The 25,513-nt window shown below is 43.3% G+C and overlaps 1 long non-coding RNA gene and 1 pseudogene across 2 annotated transcripts in view; one reads left to right on the top strand and one right to left on the bottom strand.

Moving 5' to 3' along the window:
* The window catches only part of LOC149243052 (uncharacterized), a 99,252-nt gene that overhangs the window by 24,969 nt on the left and 48,770 nt on the right, over positions 1 to 25,513 (bottom strand). The gene's annotated exons all lie outside the window — the stretch shown is intronic.
* Positions 1 to 25,513, top strand: part of LOC149243053 (ultraviolet-B receptor UVR8-like) — a 168,585-nt pseudogene that overhangs the window by 100,079 nt on the left and 42,993 nt on the right. The gene's annotated exons all lie outside the window — the stretch shown is intronic.

Below are 25,513 nucleotides of genomic sequence, written 5' to 3'. Positions count from 1 at the left end.
TTCCTTACAAGCTCTTCATCTAATATGGCTACCCCAACAGCTCCAAGTTCATCTTGAACTTGCTGAATCCTAGTGAGGTATGTTGCCACTGTGTTTGATTCAATCCTCTTGGTTTTCCTGAGCTTTTCCCTCAACACCATTTTTTGATTCTGACTATCACACTAATATAGACTCATCATAGCAGTCCACATCTCTTGGGCACTATTCCTTCTTGATATGTGAGGAATCACTTGATCCTTCACCCCATCCTTGATGATATGCCTAGTTTTCACATCTTTCAAATTATGGGCAGCCAGAGTTGTAACATTTGCAAGAGGTGTAACTTGAGTTTTTACAAATTCCTTTAGGTTGTTCTCCATGAGAACCAATGCTATTCTCTCCTTCAATGAACTAAAATTACAAGTGCCCTCTAACTTGTCCTCGAACCTCAGACCAATTGCTGCCATCTAGAAATCGAAAAAATTAGTAAAATAATTCTAGTTGTCACACTTTGATTGGTACGGTCTCCCTCTCTCCCTTTTAGGGTTGACCTCTACCAATTATTGTGGGTCTTGATCACACTCTCATGGGCCTACTGCTTGTGGATTCGTCTTCCACAACCCAGTCTCGATGACTGCCTCATGTAACCCTTTCTCTACCAACACCCTTTGTGCGTGGGCACACACCTCTACAGACTGTGTGCTCTGCAGTGTTTCGCTGCTGTGTCCTTGTTGTCTGCAACATTCTACGTGTAATGTTCCTAAATAGGAATACAAGTGATAAAAAGAAAATAATCTGTGCACCAAAATATAAAAACGAAATACACATTAAACACCCATGGAAATGCTGCAAATAAGGAACTGTTGAGCCATTTTATTACTTCTTTGAGGACAAAATACAATGGATAATAAAATGGTGCACCTGGGCTTGTCTCAATGGATAAGCATGACCAAACGCAAGTGAGAAAATGGCTGTTCTAATCACTGCTTCAACTGCTGCACCAATCTGCACTGCTGCCTTAGAAAACTGCCTTTCTGCTAGGTTTGAATGATTGAAAAGTCCACTTCCTGTGCTCAGAAATTTATAAGCTTTTAACCCCAGACTCCTTCGCATAAACCCAGCAAAACCCATGAAGGAATTTAGCTGGTTTAGACTTCTGAAATTTGACCCCCAAGGAGCCCAACTTCAGCGGCAACTGCAAAGATCGGCCTGCTGGAAACTGCCTGTAAATCCTCTCGGAAATAGTCCCAAAGTGTTGGGCTGACCCCTACTATAAATCCCCTAACTTCTCGGATGGGCTTCCGACCTGTAGCACCTGCTCCTAAGCTCCACGAAAATGTTGGACTAGCCCTCTGCGCTGTCCCCAAGCCCAGTAATTCGAACAGCTGGGATGTTGGCTCCAAAACTCACAAGAAATGTTCGCCTGCTGCTGCTCTCCCAATCCTCTAACTCTCTCGACAAATGTCTGATCAGTGATGGCTCCAACTCCTCCTGCGTATTCTCCAGCTAGCCAGAAATACACACTCCCTGTTTGTGGTTGAATGGTAGTGTTGTAACACACTCTCGGATCTCCTGAAATGCTTATGGCATTGCCTCCATAGGGCGGGCACAGAAGGTCCCCCGAAGGAAAAGTTGAATCTCCCGCTTGAGAGATTTGTGGCTAAACAGCCGGTTGACTCAGCTAAATAGCAGAGCGAACAGTCAAGTAATTTTGATTGCAAGGTGTAAGAATGAATCCAAATGAGAGCTTCCTCCTCTTTTTAACTCCTTGGGCCTTCCTTGCTTTATGTGGGCCCCTCTGTCCAGTTATTTGACTTCCCTCCAAGCCATTCGAATGGCCCAGTTCGAATTCACATGTGGGTGCCCCCCACATTCCACTAACAGCCAAATAAAGTCGAATTTCCTCCTAAGTCCCTAAGTCGAAAATGCTGGGTTCTTTTCCTTAGCCAAAATTGTGCAAAATTGTGTAGCAACACCCTGTTACAAATGTATTTGAGAAGGGAAATGACATTCCTCCCCTCCCTAATGTTGCTTGCCCTCAAGCAACCTCAAAGCTGGGTGCTCCAAAATATGCTCACCCTCCCAGGTGGCATCCTCATCTGGTAAGTTCTTCCAATGCACCAAGAACTCCCTGATAGTCCTGCTCCTTAGTTTCCTTTCCCCGCTCTCCAAGATGGCCTCAGGTTCCAAAACCAAGTTGCCCTCATCATCTAGTGGGGGTAAATCTGCTGCTACTATCCCCTGTTGTCTCTGAACCTTTTTAAGGCATGAGACATGAAATACATTGTGGATCCTGCTCCTCGGAGGCAGCTTTAGCTCATAGGCCACCTCTCCAACTCGTCTAATCACCCGGTAGGGCCCATAGAAGCGGGGTTGTAGCTTCCCGACCCCCTTTTGCTTCAGTGTGGACTGCTTGTAAGGCTGTAGCCAGAGGTACACCAAGTCCCCCTCCTCGAAATGCCTCTCTATCTTGTGTCGGTTTGCGTACATCTTCTGCTGGTTTTGGGTTGTCACCAAGTTATCTTTGAGAGCCTTGAGCATGTCTTGGCTCTCTTGGACCCAATCTTTGGCCTTTGGGGGCCCGACTGTCTCCAAAAACAATGTCAACAAAAGATAATGCATCATATCCATATAAAGCACAGAAATGAGTCATACCAATGGACATGTGGTGGGTGGTGTTGTAGCAGTACTCGCCCAGATGCAACCACCGAATCCAAGCCCTCTGCTGACTGGTCATGTAGTTCCTTAGGTACCCCTCCAGCCACTGATTAACCCTCTCGGTCTGGCCATCTGTTTGAGGATGTTAGTTGGTGCTAGGAGTGAGCTCGATCCTGACCAATCTGAAAAGTTCCTGCCAAAATCCTTCCATGAACCTGTTGTCCCCGTCACTCAATCTTCTTGGGGAGCCTGTGCAACCTGAAAATCTCTTGAAAGAACAATTCTGCAACCTGTGCAACTGTGTATCTGGTGGGGATGGCGAAAAAGTGGGCATATTTGGTCAACATGTCGACCACTACGTAGATGCAGTCCTTCCCCTACACTATGGGGAGCCCTGTGATGAAATCCATAGAGATACTTTCCCATTTCCCCTCGAGGATGGGAAGTGGTTGTAGCAATCCTGCAGGGTGGATCAGCTCCCCCTTGTTCCTCTGACATGCCTCACACTCTTGTACGTGCTTCAGCACGTCCCCCTTGAGGCCCTTCCACGTGAATCTCTCCCTGACTACCATATATGTTTTTGAAACCCCTGGTGCTAGGATAATGGTGAGTCATGTGCTGCCTGGAGCACCCTCTCTCTCAACTGCGAGTTGGGTACTAGGAAAATGCGCCCCTTGTAATAGATGACCTCATCCATCACTCGGTAATGCTCATCTGCATGGATACCCTCCAAGACCTCGCATGCCTTCCTGTCCTTGGAGTATTCCACCAATAGCTGAGCCTTCCAATCATGGTAGACGCTCATGAGGGATAAACCAGCTGGTCTTCGAGATAGAGCATTTGCCACCACATTGTGCTTTGCCTGCACATACTCAATGTCGAAGTCATAGGCTTGCACTTTGCTAACCCTTCTCTGCTGCCTGTCATTGAGGCCCTGCTGCCCCATGAAGTGACGAAGACAGTTGTGATTAGTCTTCACCCGAAACCTATTGCCCACCAAGTATTGTCGCAATTTGGCCAATGCATGCATGATGGCCAGCATCTATTTGTCATATATGGAATATGACAACTCATGTGGTAGGAGCTTCCGACTCTCGAAAGCAATGGGATGCCCATCCTGTGACAAAACTGCTCCAACTCCCACCTCGGATGCATCACACTCCATGGTGAAGGGCTGGGAAAAATTTGGAAGTGCCAAGACCAGGCAACTGCTCATCACCTCCTTGAGGCGATCAAAGGCAACCTGTGCTCCATCAGTCCATGCGAAAGCCCCTCTAATGGTCAAATCGGTCAAGGGTGCTGCTAGCTGTGAGAACCCCTTGAAAAACTTCCTGTAGTAGGTGAAAATGGCCAAGAAACCCCTCAGCGCAGTCACATCTCGTGGTACCAGCCAATCCCAGATGGCCCGTATCTTCTCCTCATGGACCTTCACCCCATCAGCACCGATGATATGCCCTAGGTAGAGCATCTCTGTCAAGCCAAACTCGCACTTGGATAATTTGGCATAAAACTGCTGCTCCTCCAGGATGCGTAGTACCTCCTCCAAGTGCTGGAGATGCTCCTCCCATGTCCGACTATAAATCAGAATGTCATTGAAGAAAACCAACACAAACCTCCTCAACTGTCCCCGGAAGACATGGTTCATGCATGATTGGAAAGTGGTCGGAGCGTTGGTCAGCCCAAATGGCATGACCAGGAACTTGAAGTGCCCATAGTGGCACCAAAAAGCTGTCTTAGGGATATCTTGATCCCTCACCTTGATTTGGTGGTACCCTGAACACAGATCGATCTTAGAGAAGTACTTGGCTCCTCTAAGCTCATCCATCAACTCATCTATGTGGGGAATGGGGTACCGGTTCTTCAATGTCTTCCGGTTGAGGGCCCGGTAGTCAATGCACATACGAAGGGTTCCATCCTTCTTCTTCACCAGTACTACTGAAGAAGCAAAGGGACTAGAACTTGGCCTGATATGGCCCAATGCTAACAGCTCCTGAATGGCCTTCTCTATCTCATCCTTATAGGCCTTGGGATGCCTATAAGGGGTGGTGATCACTACCTGCACACTTGGCTCCAACTCAATAGTGTGCTCAAATCCCTTGTCTGGTGGCTGCCCTGGTGGAATGTCCCTAAACACAACTGTGTATTTGTCTAGTAATGCCTGTATGTCTAGGGGTGGTGGTTGGGCCTGCCCCCAACCTCTGAAATCCTCAGCTCTACTACCCATGCAATGTCCCCATGTCGTAGGTCTGCCTCCATCCTGTGGGCCGAAACTATTTGGGGTGGATAGGGCTGCGTGCCTCTCAGAACCACCAGTTTGCCATCCGACCCACTGAACTCCATCTTTGGCTTCCTCCAATCTGTTGTGACTCGCCCAAGGGAGTACATCCACTGGACACCCATCACCACGTTGATGTCTGGCACATCGACCACAAAGAAATGCTCCGTCATCGAGTAGTTCCCCATAACTACTATCAAGGCAGACACATATCTAGTGCATTGTATGGTACGGTCACCCGATACTAGGACTGAAAAGCCCTCAAACTCAGCCGTGGTGAGGCCCCTCCTTTGAACCAACTAGGCATCTATGAAATTGTGGGTAGCCCCACTGTCAACTAGCATTGACACCATCTGCCCTTGTACGGTGCCTCTGATCCTCAATGTCAAAAATTTGGGAACCCGCATAAGGAAGCAAGGACTCCCCTGTATGGGGCAAGGGATGCCCCTCCCTGTGGAGGTGGTGGTGGTGGCCCTCTATCTGCCGGACTCTCACCATCTCCCACACCACACTCTTGCTCCACCTCCTCCTCCTTTTCACTGTCTGAAAAAACCTCAATATAGTGTGCTCTACCGACAATGCACGGATGGTCTAGTGCCTAGGGCTCCCTGCATGTGAAGCACAACTTCCTCCTCCTGAGGTCCTTTCGTATCTCATCATCTAGCCACCCCCACCCCTTTGTGGTTCTCTGAGGTGGAGGTCTAGTCTCGTGCCTTTTTTGTGGAAAAGGGGTCCGTGCAGGAAAAGGCGTTCTAGTCTTGGGGATGGCCCCCTGTAGATCTCTGGTGCACAAAACTGCCTCCTGCAGCATGGAGGGTCTGCGTGACTTCACCAGTCCACGCAGGGGCTCAAGTAAGCCCTCAATGAAGGTGTACACCCTCCTAGCCTCTAATAGATTCAAAACCATGGCTGATACTTGCAAAAACTCTGAGATGTACTGCTTCAGGTTCCCTGTTTGGCACAGTTGGGTTAACTCTCTGAAATGGCCCTTTGGATCTCTCTGGTCAAAATGCTCCACCACCCTCCTGGTGAAGTCCTCATAAGAAGCCACATTGGCATGCCCTAGGGTGGCCAAGCCATGAAACCACTAGTCATGGGCTTCCCCCTCCATGTGCTGCATGGCCATCTTGATGGCTTCCTGTTCTGTCATCCGGTTGAGTTGGAAGTAGGTGTCCATCTTCTCAACCCAAGCCCTAGCCGTGCACTTGGCAGTGCCATCGAAAGTAGGGAAGTACATCCTCCCTATGGTCCTTTGCAGCTCATAGTTCTGGGTTCCCTGTCCTCCATAACCCTTGTTCTTCTCACTCTGCTTGAGCTTGCAGAAATCTCTGAAAGAGAGTGCTTCCCTGAAGTCTGCATCCATAGACTGCCACTCTCTGAAATAGTCTCCCATCTGAATGGGGTCTTCACCCCTTGCTGGTTCGATTTGTGCCACTGGTACGAAAGAAGGCAGTGTGGCACGAGTTGGCCCACTAGCTGATGGGTGTTGCGCTGTTGGTGAGGGATGATCGAATGGCTGAGAGGCTCCAGAAGTTTCCCCAAACAGAAACCCTCTAGGAGTGGTCCTCTCTCTGTTCTGCAACTTTATCTCTTCCAACATATCTTTCTGACCCTTGGCTAAGTCATTCAGGGCTCTCAGGAGGCTGTCGAAAGCCATCTCTTCCTTGCTCTTGGGTTCCACCATGTCCTCCTCTTCTACCACTGCTTTCCCTCTGTCCTCCGTGTCTGGAGTAATCTCCAACTCTCTTTCTCTGCTCCGGTACCTCTGCCTTCGGTATGTGATGTTTTGCTGGTCCCCTTCTCTCATAGGAGACAATCCCCACAACTGAGCCAAGAACTAGGCTCTGATACCACTGTAATGTTCCTAAAAAAGAATACAAGTGATAAAAAGCCAATAAACTGTGTAGCAAAATATAAAAACGAAATACACATTAAACACCCTTGGAAACGCTGCAAGTAAGGAATTGCTGAGCCATACTTCTTTGAGGGAAAAATACAATGGATAATGGAATGGTGCACCTGTGCTTGTCTCAATTGACAGGCATGACCAAACCCAGGTGAGAAAATGGCTGTTTCGATAAATGCTTCAACTGCTGCACCAATATGCATTGCACTACCCCAGAAAACTACCTTTCTGCTAGGTTCGAATGGCTGAAAAGTCCACTTCCCGTGCTTAGAAAATTATAAGCTTTTAACCCCAGACTCCTTGGCCTAAACCCAAAAAAACCCACGAAGGAATTTCGCTGGTTTAGACTTCTGAAATTCGACCCCCAGGGAGCCCAACTTTAGCTGCAACTGCAAATCTCGGCCTGCTAGAAACTGCCTGTAAATCCTCCCAGAAATAGTCCCAAAGTACTGGGCAGAACCCTACTATAAATCCCCTGACTTCTCGGATGGGCTTCCGGCCTGTAGCACCTGCTCCTAAGCTCCACGAAAATGTTGGACTGACCCTTTGCGTTGTCCCCAAGCCCAGTAATTCGAACTGCTGGGATGTTGGCTTTGCTGGCTCCAAAACTCACAAGAAATGCTGGCCTACTGCTGCTCTCCCAATCCTCTAACTCTCCCAGCAAATGTCTGATCACTGATGGCTCCAACTCCTCCTGCGTATTCTCCAGCTAGCTAGAAATACGCACTCCCTGTTTGTGGCTGAATGGTAGTGCTGTAACACACTCCCAGATCTCCTGAAATGCTTATGGAACTGCCTCCCTAGGGCGGGCACGGAAGGTCCCCCGAAGGAAAGGTTGAATCTCCCGCTTGAGAGATTCGTGGCTAAATAGCCAGTTGACTCAGCTGAACAGCATAGCGATCAGTCAAGTAATTTTGATTGCAAGGTGTAAGAATGAATCCAAATGAGAGCTTCCTCCTCCTTTTAACTCCTTGGGCCTTCCTTGCCTCATGTGGGCCCCTCCATCCATCTATTCTACTTCCCTCCAAGCCATTCGAATGGCCTAGTTTGAATTCACATGTGGGTGGCCCCCACATTCCACTAGCAGCCAAATAAAGTCGAATTTCCTCCTAAGTCCCTAAGTTGAAAATGCTGGGTTCTTTTCCTTAGCCAAAATTGTGTAACAACACCTTGTTACAAATGTATTTGAGTAGGGACATGACATGAAAGTACCTGCAATTTCTGTACTCATGGTTTGTTGCTCAACATCTTGAACTTAGCATTGCTATCATGTTTACAAAATTATGTCCTTGACTTTTTCCAATTGCATAGATGACTCTCTCGAGCAGCCCGATGTGTGTTCTATGGTCTCTGCTTGTATATCGACTATGTCCGCTCACGATGCGAGCCTCAGTCATGTCCCGTGTGACCTCTACCAGTGCTGACATTTGTGTTGGCCCCGAATGACCTTTGTTGTTGTTGGACGATCCGCCTGCAATCTGTCACTATTCCAAGTTTTGCTACTCTCCTGTGGTAGATCGATTGGGCCTTCAACTTGCCACCATCGCATCCTAGTAGCCAACCCTTTGCCTTGCAAACCTCTACCAATATCACCGTGCCACCCTTGCCTGTCGCTACTGCCTTTGCTTCCTTTGTGGCTGGTCGACTCGTTTAGCTGTGCATTTTGTTGTCCTCCCAACAACTTTTGCTACCTCGACAACCCACGGTCTTAGTCACTGACCCGATAGATCCCTATGCTTGCTCTGTCAAATCGTTTGGTTGTGTACTTTTGCATGGGTTGGGTGGGTCTGATGGTCCACTAAGGTTGTGGGCTCTCAACCTTTTCTTTATTGTTATTTTTTGTTTTATTTGATTTTAACATATTTGTCTTCAATCCTCCCCATGCAACAATTATTGTCTTGTATGACTAATTTCCTCCAACCCTATCAAAAAATTTGCACCTTGTAAGATTGTGGTTGTACCTAGCCTGACAATCCTTTACCAACTTAGCTTTTGCGTGATTCAGAGATTAGTTTTCAAAGTTTCTTGCTCTAAGACCATGCTAATTTACTTGTGAACCTAACACTCAACAATTCATTGACCTAACAGATTACAACTCTACTGAATGAAAGCATAGCTAGATTCTTAACTTAATTAGCATAATCAAATTTCACACAACCAATCTCATTCACAATGACACAAACACATTTTTCCCAATCAACAGTTCTTCATTAGTATTCAAAACTTGGGCTCTTGTCCTAGGACAATGGCCCAACTGAGAAAATTAAATATTACAATATACTATGGATTTGATATAGTGGATCAGGTCCTAGATCAGTCCTCAATCCCCTTGGTTGATTTGGATCTCCAAGCTGCTCTTCTGCACTTCCTCAAACCCATCACACTAGAGTATCACACTCCTCACTGAGATGCCTCTTTCAATGTCTTGTGCTATTGTATGGCATGTCTTTTCCTTTCCTTAGCCTTGCTTTTATAACTTTACATTGAGCTAAATCCCTAACACCAATCTCCAAAGTGATTAATAGTCGAGATTAAATCTCACTTGAGATTAAGCACTAAGATTAAAACATAATCATTAAAGTAATTATTTCACTTTTCCTAAGTTTACTTTAGCTTAATTAGCCAACATAATAATTTTGTGTTTTTCAAAGTCAAAATGTAGGCTAAGTTACAAAAGCAACTTACTTATACTTGAGCAAGTGTTCTAAGGAGATCTATGGGCGACATCTTACACGCCTAGACACTAAACCTGTGTAGAAGTACTTGTCTCAGCTACAAACATCAACACTTAGACTCAATATTTTTTGTCTACAAATGATGGTTGTGTATTGATAATTAAATCAGATCAATCCCATCCAATTCTAGGTGAAGACTCCTCTTAGAATAATAGGATACATAAACTACATGTTCTCAAATAGTGCATGATATTCATTTTCCATCATAACTAGCTGGGAAATTTTAGACTTTAAGGCAGATTTCAAGGAAGATGATAGGTTGATCATAATGTACAGTTGAAATATTCATATGATGAGGATGTAGACCCATTTTTGGATACATAGTTAGACCTACTCTACATCATCGTATCAATAGAGCGATCATTGTTTGAACACTCAATTTTCTATATACACTTATCCTTTTTGAATAAGACATCATACATCATGATTTCAATCTTTAGATTTAGAAATTATTGAATGATTTCAGTTCTTATTTTGTGATTCATGAATGATTTTGATTTTTAAGTTCAAATAATTTTTTTGAATTAAAAATTATTATTGTATGTGGCATTTCCCCACTGTATTTGGATATTGGCTTTTCAAAAATATGGTGGATACCTATTTGAATCTGGATTTATATTTGTTTCCTGGTAACTTAGGAAAATAACAACAAAGAAGAAAAAAATGGGTTGGGCATGTTGGCTTAAAAATCTAGTAGGTCTTGTAAGGGGTGACCTACAAGGCAAAAGCTAGACCAAGGGACAACAATGAGGTGTGGCCCACTGTCACCACAACCACTACCTCTTGCTCTTTTGTGGACTTTCACCACTAAGGAGGCTTCCCTTTAGATAGGTCACCTAAAGATATGTCAATTTCAAGGTTCAAGGTGAATAGAAAGCCTTATAGAGGACAAATCTTTCTAAGAACAAGGCTCAACAAGTGTAATAGGGCAATTCACATCCTCTAATAAGGCTTATTTAGGGCACAAATGATCTAGGGCTTGAGAGATAGCAAGCCAAATGGATTAACCTAGAGTCAAGAGGCCAAGAAAAGGCTTCCAAACAATGAATATTAGCAACCAATGGAACAAGAAGCCTTCAACAAGCCCCAAGTTGAAGCTTAGGGAAAACTAGGGTTTTCCTACGTCAAGATCTACCTAGGGCAAAATAATTTAGCCTTGAAATGGATGGATTGGCCACTAAAAGGGGTTGATTTTAAGGCAACCAACACTCCTTCGAATGTTGAATCCTTCCACAAGCCAAAACATCAACACTAGATTAAATTGTGCCCTAGCCCTAGCTAGCGGCTTGACCTTTAGGGGTAGAAAATTAGATTAGGAGAGAGAAAATTGGATTTATGATAAATTTGATGGATGATCAACAAAGTGACTAAGCATTGACCTTGGGATGATGGAGTGTATGGGAGTGAAAAATATGTTAAGTCTTGGTAAGGAGTGAGGGAATAATTAAGCCCTAACTATTACTTTTGTGAGGGAACAAAATCACTTGGGAGAGCTAGTTTAAAGATACACCAAGGGGATTGTCATTCACATTCTACTAATGAGTAATGCATACAATGCCATCATCTAGATTCCATACATTGATCTTCAACAATAACTAGCACAATAGAAACCCTAGATAATAAATCATTCCATACATTAGACACAAGAATAAAAATTTATCAAATCCAAGGCACACTTACAAGATAGAATGCATGTACAATCCTTTATTGCTCCAAAGTAACATCTCCAAGACCAAAGAAATAGCTCTAGATGGCGAATTACACCATAGAGTCACATCTCCACAAGAATTCAAGAAGGCCAAAATTCTCCAAGAGGGCCGAAATAGTCACAAGTGATGATGATCCAATACAAAGGAGTCTCTCCTCTATTTATATGAGTATGACTAATAATTAGCCTACAAAATCCCCTAAAAACAAGTTTGATGACTAAAAGTACTTGGGTTACAAGCCAACCCATTAACTTTATGAAAATATGCCTTAATTAGCCCACATGTGTGACCCATAAGCTCTCTAGGGCTGATGTCATCTAATGTAAGTGCTCCAAATTTCATTTCCAAGGGTGATGAGGTGTCCCATATGGTGTAGAAGCATGTCAATTCCATGATTTGAAGGTTGGCCCTCAAACTCACCTCATTGCGTCCTACGGGGTCTGTTACCACACAATCTAGCATGCCCTAAGAAGGGAAACCCTATAGGACAAAGAGTTAGACCAAGTGATAACAATGGGACAAAGGCCCACTATCACCACAACTAGTGTCCCCCCTGCTCTTTACGGACTTTCACCGATGGGAGGAGTCTCAGTAGATAGATAATCACCTTTGATCGATGTTATAGGGTTTATGGTACTAGGTGATAAGATAAATCTCCCAAAGGAAGCTTTGTATGATGTTCTAATACTTCCTAAAGGCTCTTCACTCCCTTTAAGAGACCTAGAAGAAACTTGCACGAGATCTACAGTTGTGTGTGTTAATTTTACTTGAAAATCTTGCAACTGCTATGATGAACAATCTGAAACTAAACGTTCTTTCACCAAGACACAAAACTTTCTTAATAATAGATAAGCAACAAAATAATCACGGAGATAAAGACAATCACAATGTAAAAAACACAATTTTTCTAGCGAACCCAACAGGGAAAACCCTCTGCTTAATTGAGAATTTATTGATAGAAGAATGAGCACTAGATCTCTTACAAAAACAATCTTGTTTCAAAGGAAACCAATCAGGTTTTTTCTGCTTGTCCTAAGCTTGAAACACTTGCAAGACCCCTAATTTTCTTCCCTCAATTTATGTCATAGGCTACTCCTATTTAACTAGGAAATACCTCCTAATTGCTAGCACAATTCCCAAGGGAAAAATAGCCTCTACCAATCTGTGCACAAGCTCCTCTTGCACACTCTTCCTCTCACAAGCTCACACACACACACAAACTTGTGCTCTCTATTGCTTTGTCTCACCAACTTGTGCTCACAAAACAATGAATAATTTTGTGCCTTCGTCCTGCTTATAAGCTTTTTGAATAGGATAAATTTGGCAAGTTTTATTTTTGGAACTCAAACTAGTGATTGATGAGTTAACTAACTCATGCAATTCATCCTGCCTCAATTTAGAACTTGAGGCTCACTCGTTTGTCTTTTCCCAAAAATAACTCACACTGGAAGACAACAATTGAGCCTTACACTCCTACATATCAGTCAAACTGCTTCATGAACTATCCTAACTTTTAGGAACTTGCCTTATTTTATAGGAATTTGTCCCAAATTTTAGGAACTCGTCCAAACTTTTAGGAACTTGTGCATGATAAGGAAAACTTCTTCTTGGTCTCTTTGATTAAGGAACAAGTCAAAGAAGGACATTTCTCGCTACTATTTTCAACACTCCCTCTTAGAAAGGAAGGTGCTTCTGGAAGAACCTTGTCCACCTGGATCTGTCTCTAATACTACCATGTTCTCCGTTGCTGCAGCTACTCCCTATGAACTAGAAGAATTCCTTGCTTTCTTCTACGGAACCTAATCTAGAGACATGTTCTTTCCCACCATGTTCTGCGAATCCATCACTTCAGTCATAAGTGCCATGTACCCTGTGTACCTCTATGTTTGCTTCCTCTGGCTAAAAGTGATAGTAGAAGATTCAACTCTCTTCTGATCTCCCTTAACCAAATCCTCTACCCACTTGGCTCGAACTCTCCCTATACTGGGAGTCTCTGACTGAGTGGCTGCCTCCACTCTCCCTGGGCTATGCTCCTCATCATCCTGTTGGTCAGCCCAACTGCCAACTAGCTTAGAATGAAACTAAGATATTGGCTGAGGCTCCATCTTGAGAGCTCTATCCTGCTCTCGCTCAACCACCACTTCTCTACTCTAAGCTCTCGTTGCCTTGTTGCTCAAGGCTGCATCTGTCTCTACCTGCAACTCATAGAGATTCTTCACCCTCACACCTATCTACTTCTTACATCAAGAAGCTAAAGGCTTGAGGTATGCCTTACCTCTACTAAAGATGATATCATATCCTTTGTCCTCAAGGGTAGCTACCAAAACAAGATTTTAATTTAATCCAGGAACATAGATAAAATCTTTGAGATGAAGAGGATTACCTGGCTCCCTCTGTAAACAAATGGTACCAACTCCTCTAGCTGCATATTGACCATCATCTCCTAGCTCAATCTGAAACTACATGTCCTTCTCCTTTAGGTGGCTGAAATACTTCTTGTTCCCGGTCATTTGGAAGGATGCTCCTTGAACACATCTGGTAGGTACTTTCCCTCCTCTTATGCTAATCGCTGCAACTTCCGCTACTTCAGAATGGTTGCATCTCCAACCATCAAATTTGCCACTATCAATCTCTCTTGGATGCTCCAAGAACACTGAACATAGGCTACTCAAATTGCCCATTGTATGCTCTCCTGCTTCTTCAAGGTCGTCAGCTCTTAGGGACTTCCAAGCTGCGTGTTACCGCTCAAACTAGCAGGGGTCCTAGAGGGGCACTTGCTAGGTTAAGAGCAATAATGGAGCTATAGTCCACTGTCACCACCGCTAAAGATCCCTACTCTAACGAACTTTAACTGATGGGAGAAGACCTGATACATATAGAGAACCACATGTGAAGGATAGATCAATGAAATGGGTAGGAGGTGATTCCAATAACCCTTTCCCAGGAGAAACTCAAAATTAGGGCTTGCTTTCATTTTAAGCAAGGTGTAGAGTTCTCTAGGAGGGGTTGATGGGGATTTGAGGGCTAGGTTTAAGGAATATGATCTACAAAGGAGATTCCTAATCCCTAAAATCTTAATGGAACTTGGTTTCCCAGGTGGTTTTGGAAGAATCATTTTTGAAGGGGAATGAGACCACATGGGACCAAGTGGACCCCTTATATAAGTGAAGGTAATGCGATTTGGCAACCAATGATGTACTTGACCCAACTAGGGAAGAGAAAGGGATCAAAGAAAGAATTTCTAATAAAGGCAATATGATGATCCCAATGAGGCTACTAGTCCAAGGAAACCAAGGGCAAGATTTGATCACGAGGCTAGGGCTTGGGATATCTCACAATCCCACCATTGGAATTCCCTCAAATTTGGAGGAGACCTAGGAGACACACCAACGCAGTAGGAGCCAAGAGATTGAATTTTTGGGTGAGTGGTTTGCTAGAAAAGTGATGCCCTAGGAGACCTAATGGGACTAGGCCTAGAAAAAGAGAAAATGAATGTAAAAGTTTAGGGTTTAGAGTGATCACCTATGGTAGACCAGTGCCTAATCCTTTGGGGAGATTGGAGTCAAGAATGATTATGAAATCAGATTTGATTTTCTAGGTCAAGCAGGCCTTAAAAACAATTTCGCTTGGCATTAGGACAAAAAAAAAGCAACTTCAAGACTTTACACTTCGTTTTGCAAAATAGGTGGATTATCAAGATAAATTTCAACAATGAAATATCTCTAGGAACATTCATTCATTATACATGCCCCATACATGAAGAATCACTATCTAGAAACAAAATTTCCACAACTTTGCACTAATGGATGCAGTATTTAAGCCCTAGTATAGCAAAATTCCTAGCAACAATGTATGTGACAAAATAAAGAAAGAATAGCATTAAATTTGCACTTACATGTATAAGAATATATCCAACCATCCAAAAAATTGCCGATCAAGAAACTCCAAGACATGAGAAAATGATCCAAACATCAAAATTCATTTCATGCTCCAAAATTTCATCCACCAAGAAGGATAGCGAAAATCTCTTAAGAGATATAAGTCCAAAACCAAGTGATGGTCCTAAAATGAAATCACATCACTTGTATTTATACATGTCCAAATGAATTCGTTTTGCCTAATGAGGCCTAATTGAGCCCCTGAAATAAAATAATGTATAAGATAACTAACTTTTGGTGACAAGCCCACCAAACTAGCTCAAAATCAAAAGAATAAGCCTCTAAAGAGGTCGAATGATCAATAATGCATGCCATTGGGCCTTGGAGGAAGCCTAATGAAGTCCATAGGTGCCATAATGTGAAACAGGACTCCCAAAAGCAATGGACAAGGGGGTCTCCCTTTGTTCTCCGAGCAGTAAACTTGTGGTGCTCCCAAGTGGGTGCGGGGGCACACAACTCTCCGCATGGTCTCCAAACAAATCGAAGATGCTTGTAGATCATCTGCAAGGGCTTAGATGATAGTATAAATGATGCCACATCATCATACAAGTCCAGGGTCATTTGCCAAGTGATAATGTAACTGCAGGGCCGACTGGGCATGGTGAACCAGGTTCATCTTCTTCATTCAATAGGTGAACTATAAGCAATCTTTGAGTAACTCTGGGGATCCATGGAATGGTACCTACTGCTTTGGAGGCCCATGGCTCTCTACACACACCCTACATGTGCCAATGTAGCCCTCTGGAGGGTTAGGACCCCATATAGGGAGACCAAACCCAAAATGGAGACCGTCTGCAATCCTGCATAAGGTCCAATGCATCCTCATACCTTCCAACATATCAAGTCATTAAAGGAGTCAAGTAAAAGAGTTTACAAACCATGGAAAACAAGTGGGCACTTCATAATGACATGCTCTTCCATAATGAGCTTTTGGCATGTGCTAATGTCTCCAAGCTCCAAAGGGATTAACCAATCATCCTATTAGGTGGTTTCTGCTTCCAAAGGGGGTGATATGTCCATGGTACATCCTTCAAATGGTGGTGGCATGTGATAGAATGATGGAACAAAGTAGGGTTGAAGGGGAACAACCTGGGTCACATGCCATGGCACAAGGGTAGCCAATAAAAAGGGAAGCCCATACTTGGGTAGATGATGTGTAGGAGGGAGCAATCGTGGTACATGAGTTACCTCGGCCTTGATTTTTCCACCCTTCTTTGTATGCCTTTTTCCTTTTATGATTTTCTTTGATTAACTGCTCGGGGCTCAAAAGAATGGGAGCATGATGTATAAAGTATAGCAGTGGGTACCCCCTTTTAAGGTGGGGTAGTTCATCGCCCACCGGGGGTTGGGACAATCATGGGTTCTTGAATGATAAAAGAGACATCATCTAGGGCCTCTAGGAACCAAGGTGATGGCCAAGGAAGGGGTAGAGCTCATGTAATGGCTTTTGCCCATGTGCTAAATGTTTTTGTCCCAACCATCTTTTGCATTTTGTGGTACAATTTCCTATTGAATGTGGCCAATTATGCTTTTTCTTTTCTTTTCAACTGCATCAACCTCCTGGGGCATTGTTCTAGGCCTGACCCAAGATGTGGGCAAGGGGATGGGATGGCTGAGCCTATGTGGACCTAGGAGAGGAATGTGGACCCAGGCGGGAAAAGTGATGAAAAGGATTATAATGAGCGGAAAGAGGGGTGATATATGTGAATTGGGGAGCAGGACCACGCATCCAAAATCAGGGTTACCGATGTAATACCATTCTAGAAACCCAAAGGTTAGTAAAAGAGATCCCACGAGATTAGGGTTCAAGGTTAACATCCCAAAAGAGACCTAGGGGACAAGAGCACAAACCTAGTCCACTCTTTCTGCCGAATCCCCCCATTATTCCATGCCCAAGAGTTTCCATGATAAGTAGACTAAAATACTCAATTACTAAATGACAAGGCATACCTTTAGGCTTGGGAGGCCTACCTTCAAACATATGATCATGACAGACAGGGGAGGGACCACATGGCTGGCTCAGGTGGCAGAGAAATGACACAACGAGCTAGTTGGTGGCTGCAAGGGGCTGTTGGCTACCGGTTGAGGACCACCATGGAGAAATTTTTTCTCCTAGGGATATCACTCATAAAGTGGTGGGTAACACTGCCCACTAACAATGTCCTATGTTGTTCCAAAAGATCATGTTCTTAGGTCTTTGTCAAAATGCCCTCTTATCAATGAGATGCCTCCCTACACTAAACTAGGGCTTCACCAAACTGCCCTCTTGTTGTCTCTTGGCTGCTCCAAGAATGACAATCCTAGGGCTTGCAAACCTACCCTTTCACTCTGACACATCAACTCTTTTGTCACTCTTCTCAGGCCTCCAAAACTATCCACACACATTCAACACCTTGATTGATCTAGGCCTGCCAACCACTGCTGTTCATCACCTATGAACATACCTCCATCGTTTTTTTTGATTTCGCCCACTAACCTCCACTTCAAGACATTCCAACCTACAGTCCCAACACCCACTATTCTTTCCACAATCTGAACTAGGTCTCGACCTCTTTTCGAGTTGTCTTATGGAACTGTTCTTGCATAGGAGATAAGTCTCAACTAGGGCATTGAGGACTGCCCACATATCAGTCGTCTAACAACCTTTAGATGAATGAACTAGGGTAAGATAAACAACTGTCAATTTCCCTAATTGCCAGACCATCACTTTGCAATGATCGACTTGGAAAGACAATCCCTTACCTCTTCAAGTCGTATTATTTTGTCCTAAAAGAACTTGGATCTGAGCACTCTTTCCTAAGGATTCAACCCTCCCTTTAGGGTTCTCGAACAACTATAGTAGTGTCGTAATTTTGGCCTCCAAAACAGTGCTCAAAAGTTGCATTGTTCCCCTCATACAAACCCTCATCTCCTACACTAGTCCACTAGAGCATGTGACCCTCTTTCTTGCAAGAAACTAGGCCTTACAACCCTTCAATAAACAACTTACAGGGGTCTTGACCCTCTTCTTAAGATCAGAACTTATTCAGCCTGCTACACAGAAAAGTTGCCCAGAACATCCAAACAAACTCAGCCAACACCTGCTCCTACACTACCAGACTTGAACTAACCTCGTTCTCTTCTCCACACTTTGGCTTGGCTCCTTAGGTTGCGGTACCTCGGACTTGACCTCCTACTCTTCATCGAATGCGCTTGATGGATGGTGATGGTATTCACACTGATCCGCGCTTTGATACCATGTTAACTTTCCTTGAAAATCCTGCAACTGCTGTGATGAACAATCTGAAACTAAATGTTCTTTCACCAAGACACATAATTTTCTTAACACTAGATAAGCAGTGAAATAATCATAGAGATAAAGATAGTCGTACAATATAAAAAACACAATTTTTCTAGGGAACCCAACTGGGAAAACCCTCTGCTTGATTGAGAATTTTATTGATAGAAGAATAAGCAATAGATCTCTTACAGAAACAATCTTGTTTCAACAAAAACCAATATGGTTTTCTCTGCTTGTCCTAAGCTTGAAACACCTGCAAGACCCTTGATTTGCTTTCCTCAATCTCTGCACATAGGTTGCTCCTATTTAACTAGGAAATACCTCCTAATTGCTAGCACAATTCCCAAGGGAAAAATAGCCTCTACCAATTTGCGCACAAGCTCCTCTTACATACTCTTCCTCACACAAGCTCACACACACACAAACTTGTGCTCTCTATTGCTCTGTCTCACCAACTTGTACTCACAAAACAAAGAATAAGCCTGTGCCTTCGTCCTCCTGATAAGCTTTTCGAATAGGCTAAATCTGGCAAGCTTTATTTTAGGAATTCAAACTAGTGATTGATGAGTTAACTAACTCATGCAACTCGTCCTGCCTCAATTTAGAACTTCAGGCTCACTCATTGTCTTTTCCCGAAAATAACTCACACTAGAAGACAATCGTTGAGCCTTCCACTTCTGCATATCAGTCAAACTGCTTCATGCAATGTCCTAACTTCTAGGAACTCGCCCAAATTTTAAGGAATTCATCCTAAATTTTAGGAAGTCGTCCTAACTTTTAAGAACTCGTGCATGCTAATGAAACCTGCTTCTTGGTCTCTTTGACTAAAGCACAAGACAATGAAGGACCTTTCTCGCTACTATTTTCAATATTGTGAATTAATGTAGCTATAGGTATTGCCGAGATCAAGGCAAGAAGAAGAAAGGGTTTCTTGTGATTTATTCCAATGAATACTAAGCTCATACAATCCTCAAATAAGTCCCCAAGTCCAAGGAATACAAGCTAAGGTTTCCCTTTAGGGCACACCTAGGGAAAATATTTTTATGGATGAAAAGTCAAGAGATGACCACCAAATTTGGAGGTCTTGTAGAGAAGACACTAAAATTGAGGTATATGATCCCGGAATCCACCTTTTCACTCTCTAGAGGATTTTTCTCTATGCCCTAGCCTAGCCGTCCAGGAGGAGGGGACCAAGATTTTAGGAGGAGAAATTACGGAGAAAAGAGAGTGTGATCACCAAATGGCTTGAACCAGTGCCTTCTTCCTTGGGCTAATGGAGTCCTAGATGCTTTAGATTAGCCAAATTTGTCTTCAAGGAGGTTAAAAGTTGATGCCCTAGCTACCAACCTTCAACAATTATCTACTATTAGAATATGGAGTTTCATGAAGAAAAATAGATTTCATCACTAGGGACATTTATTGCATGATACACTAAGATTAACATATCCAAGAACCAACCAAATAACTTTCAAAAAAAACTTCTTCAACAAAATTAGGACACAAGAGCGTTTACTTTAGTTGGAATAATTACATACATTAGACATATTTCAAAGAAAGATTTCATCAACAAGAGAGCTTACAAGATAATATCATAATCATGCAATATATCCATCCATATTCAAGAAGTAGCTCCAAGAAAAGATAAAAAATCAGCTCCAAATATCGAAGTGCATCCAAGATACTCCAAAAGCTCTCCAAAGAAAAAGTGTGAATTAGCCAAAGAGGCCAAAAATCCCAAGTGTCATGTTGATCTCTCACAAATGAATCTAAGTTGTATTTATATGAGTCTCACTAAGTCAAATTAGCCTGTTAGCCCCCAAAATATTAAAATAATGGGCAAGGAACATGCCTTGGTCACAAGCCAACCATTAGAGAACTTTTGAAGTCTAAAATAGGCCTCCTAAGAAAAACGTACAACCAAAATAAACTTTATAAAAACCAATAGGATTCAAGATGATGATGTCAACCATGGGGGATGATTCACCATTTTTGGGCTAAAAAAGTAAAAAGATCAAAAAATAATAAAATAATAAAATTGTTTTTTCAACTTATGTCCCTAAGGTTTTGACTCAAATTTCGAGCGGGAGTACTTGTTGGATGAAAAATTAAATTTGTCATCGAAGGAGTACTCATGTTGCATACCTTTGATGGACTCTGCTACACGAAAAATGCGAAATCCATTGACTGCAGTCACGTTTTTTCATCGATTCATCATTTTTCGTGTAGCAGAGTCCATTAAAAGTATGCAACATGGGTACTCTTTGGATGAAGAATCAAATTCTGCATCCAACGAGTGTTCCTGCTCAAAATTTGAGTAAACCCATAGGGAGATAAGTTGAAAATATGAGTTGAAAAAAGTAGTTTTTCTTTTTTCCCTCTAAATTGATGATGTAATCTAATCTTATTTTATTATTTCCACTATTATTTTATTATTTCCTTAGGAGGCCCATTTTAGACCTCAAAATTCTTCTAATGCAAGTAGCTTTTTCAAATTATAAATTAGTCATCCAAATGCTAGCTGAGTTGATGATGTCATGTTGATGTAGGGTTGTTGCAAAGTCACGTTGAGTCCTTTAGGTGCCAAGATGAGAGAGAGGGCTCCATAAATCACCAATCAGGGGATGGCCCCTAATTCTCCATGCTGGCCTCGAATTCTCCATGCAAGTCATCATGTGGGGCCCCAAAGTGGGTTTGGGGCACAAATGTTGGTCTCATGGGTCTCTTGATGATAGAATAGCCTGTATAATGCTCCAAATGAGGGCTTTGATGATGGTGCCTGCCCTCCCATGTCTCAAGGGTGAGACAAACCTCCTTTGGGCCTCAGATCAACTACCACTCCATAATGGTACGTCAATTGGGCACACTAGTCCAAGTGCATCATCTCGTGAATAATGTGGGGCAATAAACAAATTGTTGAAGGTGCTGAGGGTGCCCATGGTGTGAAATGATGCTCTGCACATGATGGAAGTCCCATGGCTCTCAATGCATCCCCTGTGGTGTCAATATGATCCTCTAGTGGACTTGGGCCCCAATTAAGTTGACTAGCCCATGATGAACCACCTGCCAATTACATATAATGTTTAGTGCGCCTCCTCACCTTCAGGTACAATAATTAATTAGTGCATCTAAGTGAAACAAGCTTGTTAATCAAGGGCATAATGAGACTTCATATGGGGTTTCCCTTCCAAATTTGGGGCTTTGAACTCAAAGTGGTGTTACCTACCTTAGTAGGAGTGGTTAATAAACGACCCTATTAGGTTGTTAATTTTAGATAACAATGGTATGTCCTACACTTTAGCACAATTTACTTCAATGTTCTTTATCAACCCAATAACAATTTCCAATTATATTAAGTGGAAATCACATTAGCTTAAACACATTGAGTAAATGCAAATAGAACATAAAAACATGTGTAGAAGACGAGCCAAGACAAGAGGATAGAAGATGTGGCGGATGCCAGGGAAAAACCCCAATGTGGGGAAACCCTTTGATAAAATCTTCTTATTATTCTTCAATAGTTCAGCACAGAGAGAGAGAGTACAAATATCAAATTAACTTGCCCAAAACAGCGTTGTCAAAATCAATAGTCAACTGCAGCGCAAACCAGAAAGTCAACTCTGGTCAAAGCAACCCCAAAATGTCCTCCAAGCAGCTCGGTCAACAGTTGATCAATTCGGCCTTCCAAGAGAGTCAAAGTCAGCGCAAAACAGTTCGGTCAAACTAGTCAAAGGAGAGAGAAAACACAACTGTAAATTTTGCAGTCAAATTTGAAGTCAACCCTGGTAAAATTTGTCCCAAACTCCTCAAAATTTGTGCCAATAAATGCGGCCTTCAAAAATCAGATCTCTACCCTCAAAAACAAGGTCAACGCTGGTCAAAGAATCCTTGGTCAACGCTGGTCTGTTTTCTTGAAATTTGGCTAGCAAACAAACCCAGAAATTTGTCCTCCTTTCACACGTGCGAAGTAGAGAAGGCTGCCTCCAAGCTGTACGAACCAATCAAGAGAGGAGAGAGAGAGATATGTGATGAGATGAGTGATGTCCAAATGAGGAGAGAGGTCACTCCTATTTATACACTTCGTTGAGGGTGAGGAGACACATCTATTGGGCTTTTGAGCCTACATTTGACTGAGGCCGACCTTGACAATTTGTGCATGAGAGAGAATAAATTCAAAATTCCATTTTTGCTTGTTAGAATGAGATGATCTTTATATCAAAATTGGACCTCTCGAAAAGAGGAATCCAATGGAATAATCATCTCCATCATATGAGCTATCCTAAGGTGGAATTTGGCCCTAGTTGTCAATTTTAACACTCCCTCTCAACTAGGGAGAATTCCACCTGCCAATCCATCTATCATCATGCCATCTTGTCATCCTGTACCATCCCTGTCATCACTACCCTGCTATGCTCTTCTCTGCTCTGCTGAACCATGAAGTAATAATGAAGAAGTGATTGAGAGTGAGTCATAAGATCATACCACTCTCTGCTGACAAAAGTCAGAGCTTGATCACAGATTAAGTTGTTGAACACCATGCATCCTAGTCATAGGGAGTACGACAGTACACAATGCGTCCAGCAATAGTGCTATGGTCCCTAACCATATTTTCCCAACTCATTGGCCATATGAGAGGTATTTCACATGAGTCTCAGACTCTATGGGTAGGATGTGCGCTGGGGCATTGACAGGAGAAGGTGAACCACTCATCCTGCTCATATGCCATAGGAGAAGGTGAACCACTCATCCTATGCATATGTCAATCGTAGGGGAAGGTGAACCACTCACCCTACACACATGTCAACCATAATGGGGTATCACTGGGGAAGATGAACCACTCACCCTGTATCTAGCACACCACTAGGGGAAAGTGAACCACTCACCCTATATCTAGCGCACCACTAGGGAAAGGTGAACCACTCACCCTATTGTTGCTCATAGCTCCAAGAAGTACCCCAAGCCCCTAAGAGCTCCCAGAGCTTAGTGTGCAACTCATACAGGACCCTCATAGGAGGGTCGTTCCACAACTCCAAGTCTCTCTCGGAAGGTTAAGAATTTGACCTTCCCTAAAGGATTCATGAGAATGTCTGCGACCTGCTTGTCCGTCTTGATGTGTTAGAGCCTTATTGCTCCCTGTTGTACCATATCCCAGATAAAGTGGTACCTAATATCAATGTGCTTGGAGCAGTCGTGGAACACGAGATTCTCTGATAGGCGAATCCCACTCTAGTTGTCGCAAAATATCATGGTGGTATCCAGCACATGTTCAAATAGCTCACTGAAGAGTTTCCTCAACCAAACGACTTCACAACAGGCCATACTCGCAGCAATGTATTCGGCCTTGGCGGTGCTTAGTGTAATCGATTTTTGCTTCCTGCTCATTCGAGATATTGAAGCCGACCCTAAAGAGAAGCAACACCTAGACATGCTCTTACAATCCACCACACTGCCAGCCCAGTCAACATTTGAATATCCATGCAGCCTCAAGTTCCCGACAGTGTATCTCAATCCATAGTGGATTGTGCCCCAGAGATATTTCAAGAGATTCTTAGCAGCAATCCAATGAATGTGATGAGGCTCGACCATAAATTGACTCAACGTGTTCACAACGAAGCATATGTCAGGATAGGAGTTGACTAAGAACATCGGGGCCCCCACAAGTTGGCGATACTCAGAAGGGTTTGCTAAATCGGGCCCAAAAACACTTCCACATAGCTTCTTAAAGTTGAGTTCCATCAGAGTAGTCATAGACTTGCAATCCACCATCTCACATCTCTCAAGTAGATTTACAATGTATTTTCCTTGAGAAAGGAAAATCTTACCTGGCTTTTGTCAGACCTCCAGTCCTAGGAAGTAGTGCAACAGTCCTAGGTCCTTCACCTCAAACTCGAAAGCCAACTCCCTCTTGCATTGATGAATGAGAGGATCATCACCTGTCAGAAAGAGATCATCCACATAAAGGACTAGAATAGAAGGGCTTGTCCTTTTCAACCTTGAAGTATAGGTTTGGGTCAACATCGCTCCTTGTAAATCCCAACTTCATAAGATAGCTATCAATCCTCTCATACCAAGCCCTAGGGGCTTGCTTCAACCCATAGAGGGCTTTCTTCAACCTGCATACATGTGTCTCACAATCTTGAACTTCGAACCCCTCGGGTTGTTCCACATAGACTTCCTCTTTAAGCAAGCCATGCAAGAAGGCAGTTTTGACATCCATCTGGTGTAGGCTCCATCCTTGCGAAGCAGCAAGGGCTATGATCGAACAAATGGTGGTATATCGGGCAACCGGTGCAAATATCTCATCATAGTCTACTCCTTCCTTTTGAGAGAAGCCTCGAGCAACAAATCTGGCCTTGAACTTTTCAACACTCCCATCAACTCCATGTTTGATCTTGTAGAGCCATTTTGAAGTGACCATTGACTTGTCCTTGGGTCTAGGAACCACATCTCAGACATCATTCTTCATGATCGACTCATATTCCTTGTTCATCGCATCCTTTCAAACTTGGTGTTTCACGGCTTCTTCGAATGTGCAAGGCTCATATTGTACAATGGTACTCATGGCAGCTAAGTACACTTGGTACCTGCTTGGCTTCTTGCTTTCAGGAAATGTCCTCCTCGGTGCAATGTGTTTCTCAGCATCTTCAAGAGTATCTTTGAGCCACAAAGGTCTTTTGCTTGAAGTAGTGGGTTTACTAGGAGGAGAATCAATGGGATCCATCGAACATTCAACACTGGGCATCGGTTGAAGGTTCATCCTACTTCTTTGCATTAGCATCATCATTGTCCTTCCTAGGGATAGAGAGATCTCAGACCTTCCTAAGAGTGGAATCTTCATCGAAAGTGACATCTTGACTTAATTCCACTTCCCTTTGGCCAGGCACATAGATTCTATATGCCTTCGAAGTTTCAAGGCCAGATTGGTTGCTCGAGACTTCTCTCACACGTTCCTTTCTTCCCAGATGCATCTAGTTTGTTTGTTTTCTCTTTCGGCACATGAAAATATACGGGACACCCAAAAATTCTAAAATGAGAA

This window comes from Pinus tabuliformis, chromosome 8 (genome assembly GCF_031772625.1).
Source record: "Pinus tabuliformis cultivar Carrire ecotype Pingquan chromosome 8, CPIR1, whole genome shotgun sequence".
Taxonomy (NCBI): Eukaryota; Viridiplantae; Streptophyta; class Pinopsida; order Pinales; family Pinaceae; genus Pinus; species Pinus tabuliformis.
The sequence above is the reverse complement of the archived record's forward strand: the minus strand, read 5'-3'. Positions and strand labels throughout refer to the sequence as shown.